Genomic DNA, 5,869 nt, shown 5'->3' on the forward strand with positions numbered 1-5,869 from the left:
AATCCCATGGATTGCTTAGTGATATCTAGAAATTTTAAATTCAATTTTGACTCCAAATAAAATTTCTCAGCGTGATAAACATGCAGATATATAGAATGTATACATATATATTATATAATGTAAGTCACATATACGTGGATGGTTGAACTACTTAACATAAGATATAAACAATACACACATATACAAGATAGAAACAATACAAAGGATATAAACACAAAGATTCTAAAGAAAAGACACAAAAAAGTAATTTTTCTAAATTTTAATGTTGCTGATTATTAATTATTACACGAAATTTTGTGTTTCTAATTTACTCGGTATTTTTTTTGAGCCAATGACCTTGCCAGCAAGTAATCAATATGGATTGATAATAAATCTAGCCTTCATAAATGAACCCCCTATGAAATGTTTCTCATATGTTGCTCAGCCTTAACAGAATATATCACGGGAACTGCCTAAATATTTGTTGAAAACTCTACTGAGTGAATGAGTGTTGGCTTCTGTTTTAACAAATGTATTTCATTATACATTAGGGTCTGGGTTGTTAAGCAAAGTGCTATAGACCTGGAATCAGAAGGCCTGGGTATAGGTCGACCATAGGCAACTCTAGGGTCTGTCTGATGGTAGGTCTCTTTTTAACTCTGGAGATAGCAAGCAACTCCTTAAAAACTATGTACTGCTCTAAATATGCCAACGACTACCTTTGGTAGTAACTGTGCTCTTTTGATCTCTAAAGCACATATTCCCTCAGGAATCCCAAACAGAAGAGCAGACTTTTATTGGTTTTTTTCCTTCCTATTCAGTATTTTCTTTGTTCAAATTCATTCTCTCTGAAGATAGTAGATACAGTTTTATCTCCTGATATTCTCCCCAGTCAGGAATGTTTATCTTAGTTACAATGCAGCTCTCCAAGAATTTACTTTATAGAGAGAATTGTAATAACAGTGAAATAATGTAATTAAATACCTCTGCTCTTTAACAAAAATTATTCCTTTACTAGCATCTGTAATTCCAAGCAAAAGTTTTTTGTTTGTTTGTTTGTTTTGTTTTGTTGGGGGAGGGCGCTTGTTTGTTTATTTATTTTATAAGACCAGCTTTTAAAAGGACTCTTTCTTAATCAATAATTTCATGGGAGTATCAGTTGACCTTTCTGTTTATTGGTTTTGTGACTGAATTTTTGCACTCAGAAGAAGAGTTCATCTCTGTCAAAGTGCTGTAAAGATGAACAACACAGGGAAAACTGAGAGCAAGATGGTTAAATAGAAGCCTCTACTGATCATCCTCCCTGCAGGAACAGCAAATTGAACAACTCCACACAAAAAGCACCTTCATAGGAAACAAAAATCAGGTAAGGAATCACAATACCCAGTTTTAACTTCAAGTCACTGAAAGAGGCACTTAAGAGGGTAAGAAAGAGGGTCTTGAATTGCTGATCCCTTCCCACATTCCCCATCAGCAGCTGCTTGGCACAGAGAAAGAATCGTCTGCTCAGGGAAGGGAGAGCACAGTGATTATGGGACTTTGCATTGGAACTCAGGGCTGCTCGGTTATAGCAACACAAGTCAGAACTCAGCTGGCACCCACGGAAGAAGCGTTTAGACCAGCCCTAGCCAAAGGGGAATCATCCATCCCAGCAGTTGTAACCTGAGTTCCGGCAAGCCTCACTTACTGTAGGCTAAAGTGCTCTGAGGTTCTACATTTGAAAGGCAGTCTAGGCCATAAGGGCTGCAATTCCTAGGCAAGCCCTGGTGCTGTGCCGGGTTCAGAGCCAGTGGGCTTGAGGGGTATGCGAGCTAGTGAAACACAAGTCAGGGCAGACAAATAAGTGCTTGTGCCACTCCTCCCCGAGCCCCAGACAGTGCAGCTCGCAGCTTTTATAGAGATTCCTTCCTTGCACTTGAGGAAAAGAAAGGGAAGAGTAAAGAGGACTTTGTTTTGCAACTTGGATAACAAATAAGGCACCAGGCAGAATCCTGAGACACACATTCCAGGCTCTAACTCCCAGACAATATTTCTAGATGCACCCTGGGCCATCAGGGAACCCACTCTCTTGAAGAGAAGGACCCAGTCCTGGCAGGATTTATTACCTGCTGAATAGTCAGCAGTGATAGCCAGTCAGTACTTTCTGTGGGCCTTGGGTGAGACTCAGAGATGCGCTGGCTTCATGTGTGACCCAGCACCTTCCCAGCTATGGTAGCTATAAAGAGGGACTCCTTATGCTTGAGAAAAGGAGAGGGCAGAGTAAAGGGATCAATTCTTGCAGCCTAGATACCTGCTTGGCCGCAGTGAGGTACAACGCCAAGCAGACTCTTGGGGGTCCCTGATTTCGGGACTGGGCTCCTGGACAGCATTTCTGGACACGCTGTGTGCCAAAGGGAGCTCCGTGTTCTGAGAGGACAGCCCCAGGCCTGGTAGCATTTACCACAAGCTGACTGAAGAGCCCTTGGCCCTTGAATAAGCATCAGTAGAAACCAGGCAATATTTACTGCAGGCCTGGGGTGGTAGTAGCCATGGGGAGAGGCTCCTCCTATTGTGGAATAGGAGGCAAGAGTGGGAAGCATTTCATCTTGTGACATTGTGTGCTGGCTCAGACACTGTAGAACAGAGTGCTAGGTAGATTCCTGAGGTTTCTGACTCTAGGCCCTGGCTCCCGGCTGGCATCCCTGGATCTGCCTGGGGCCTAAGAAAACTTGCCAACCTGAAGAGAAGGACACAGGGCTGGCTGGCTTTGCCACCTGCTGACAGTAGAGCCCTGGGGCCCTCAGCAAACACAGGCGGTGGCCAGGCAGTGGTTATTGCAGGCCTTTGGTGAAACCCAGCACTGTGCTGGCTTCAGGTCTGACACAGTGCAGTCCTAGTGGTAGTGGCCATAGGGATGTTAGTGTCACCCCTCTCCCAGCTTCAGGAAGCTCGGCACAGGAGAGAGAGACTCCATTTGTTTGGGAGAAAGGGAAGAGAACAAGAGTCTCTCTGCCTGCTAATCCAGAGACTTCTTGAAGATCTTATCCACAACCACTAAGGTGATATCCCTATGAGTCTGCAAAAGCCACAGCTGTTACTGGGCTTAGGATGCCCCCTAATGCAGATAGGGTTGCAGTGACCAGAAACTTAGATCACAACACTTAACAACTCTTTAAACCTGGAAAGCTTTCTCAAGACAGATGAGTATAAACAAGTCCAGACTGCAAAGACTACAATAAATACCTAACTCTTTAATATCCAGACACCAATGGACATCCATAAGCATCATGACCATCTGGTAAAACATGACCTCACCAAACAAACTAAATAAGGCACCAGTGACCAACCTCAGAGAGACAGAGTTATGTGACCTTTCGGACAGAGAATTCAAAATAGCTGTTTTGAGGAACTCAATGAAATTCAATATAACACAGAGAAGGAATCTAGAATCCTATCAGATAAAATTAACAAAGAGATTAAAATAATTAAAAAGAACCAAGCAGAAATTCTGGAGCTAAGAAATGGAACTGACATAATAAAGAATGCAACCGTCTCTTCCTAGCAGAATTGATCAAGCAGAAGAAAGAATTAGTGAGCTTGAGGACAGGTTATTTGAAAATATACAGTCATTCGCAACAACGTGAATGAAACTAGAGGTCATGATGTTAAGTTAAATAAGCCAGGAAAAGAAAAACTTTGCAAGTTCTCATTTATGGGAGCTAAAAATTAAAACAATTAAACTTAGGGAGATACACAGAATGACAGTTACTAGTGGCTGGGTAAGGTAGTAGGGGGCAGGGTAGAGGCATGGAGGTGGCTAACAGGCACAAAAATCTAGTTAGATAGAATAATAAGATCTAGTATTTGATAGCACAACATGATGAGTACAGTCAGCAGTAATTTACTGTACATTAAAAAATAACTAAAAGAGTTTAATTGGATTGTTTTAACACAAAGACAGGATCAAGTATTGAAGTGATGGATACTTCATTTACTCTGATGTAATTATTATGCACTGTATGACTGTATCAAAATATCTCAACTCCAGAGGTATATACACCTACTATGTACCAACAAAAACAAAAAATTTAGAAAATGAACAGCATAATATAGTGCATATACCATACTGCTAACATGTATTTCAAAATGTGTACTGTAACACAAGATTTAAGAACCAATTTCAGAGTATAACAAAGCAGAGTTAATTGAATGGTTGCATACATTTCTGCTTTTCTTTCTTTTTAAATTCTTCTTTACTAACTAGCTTTGCCTAGCTTATACTTAAGCAGCAGGCTGATAACCTAAAATTTTTTGATTAGAGAGAAGAATATAGGAAGTAGCATATGTTGAGTTCCTATTAAATGCCATATTATAAATTTATTTAATCTTCATAACAGCTCTGGGGAATAGGTATTATCATGTCTATTTTACAAACTTAGATTCAAAGTTTAGTTAACTTAATAATCTTTCCAAAGCTGCACAACACAAAGCAGTGTGGTTGGGATTTGAATTCAGGTATGATAGCCCCAAATCACCATCTCTTTCACTAATACCTTTCAGTATCCCAGGAGAAGACAAGAAAGTAATTTGATAAAGATATAGAATTTTTAAATTGTTGTAGAACATATTTATATACAGATTAGATTTAGATCTAATAAAGAACACTAGATTTTGAATAAACTTTATATGAAATAGAATACATTTGACTCAATTAGAAAATTATTGTCATTAAAAATATATATTTAACATACATTTTGCATGGCAGGTAAAGGGCTAGTTCCTTGATTTTCCACTGTAGCAAAGATATGATCAGTCTATAATATTCCTGGCAGTAGTTATTCAGGCTTAAATATCCTCAGATCTAAGCATCTGCCAGCAAAACTCAGAAGATGAAAGCTGGATATTATAGCTCTAAGATCTTGTTTAAATATGAACAGTAATAGCAATAAAAAATAAAACTGAGGCATCTGTTTTTTTATTCTAGTTTAAGTCCTGAAAAAGTAAATGGTATGCTCTTTAGTTCATGATATTGTCTGAATTTGATAAACCCACCTATTCTTCCTTTTTGGGAGACAGAGAAGACATGAGGAACTAGAAGTCAATCTCATGAGTCTGTGACTTAGTCCCTTCTCCATCTCATCTTCTTATCCAACTCAGGCAACTGGATCTAACAAATGACAGAGAACACTCACAGAAGAGGTAGTCACCGAGTACATCCTTTAATCACTTCACGCTTTCATTTCTTCCATTAAAAATACGAATTATGCATACTCTGCTGTGATTAAAATACAGATTCACCCTTAGCATTAGAAACATGCTTAAGCTCCACAGCCCACTCCTCTCACTCCAATAATAGGAAGGGTTAGTATCAGTGTGTGGACAGCCTCAATGAAGCCCATTGGGGATACAAAGTTTCGAAATTTTTACACGTTACTATTTCAGATTCATCTCTAGACAATGGTACGTAGTATTACATGGATGCTGAACCTTAAGGAAGGATATTATCTGAACACTATTTTTTTAAAATATGGAATGCTTTATAAATTTGTGTGTCATCCTTACTCAGGGGCTATGCTCATCTCTGTATCATTCCAATTTTTAGTGTATATGTTGCCGGAGCGAGCACATCTGAACACTATTTTTGCACTGAATTTACTGACTAGATATATGATTGATAATCTGAAATTTCTAACAGATAATTTATCCGTATTTTAATTACTATGAAAGATTTCATGAATTCAGATTCTTATTTTATATATATATCTATACACACACACACACACACACACACACACACACACATTTAAAATTAAATGCCCAGAAAGGGAGCTAGTGTCCTCTTGTCAAAAACTTTTGTTGCCCATGGAAATGCTCTGCAGGATGGTATATAATTAATGCTGCAGGAATGCTG

The 5,869-nt window shown here is 39.0% G+C and overlaps 1 non-coding gene across 1 annotated transcript; it reads right to left on the minus strand.

Moving 5' to 3' along the window:
• Positions 1 to 5,479: 5,479 nt before the first annotated feature.
• LOC135274374 (U6 spliceosomal RNA) lies at positions 5,480 to 5,586 on the minus strand. The gene has a single exon (XR_010342216.1). It is a non-coding gene; the product is annotated as a U6 spliceosomal RNA (small nuclear RNA).
• Positions 5,587 to 5,869: the final 283 nt, after the last annotated feature.

This window comes from Aotus nancymaae, unplaced genomic scaffold (genome assembly GCF_030222135.1).
Source record: "Aotus nancymaae isolate 86718 unplaced genomic scaffold, 86718_ANA_hifiasm-v0.15.2.pri h1tg000011l, whole genome shotgun sequence".
Lineage (NCBI taxonomy): Eukaryota > Metazoa > Chordata > Mammalia > Primates > Aotidae > Aotus > Aotus nancymaae.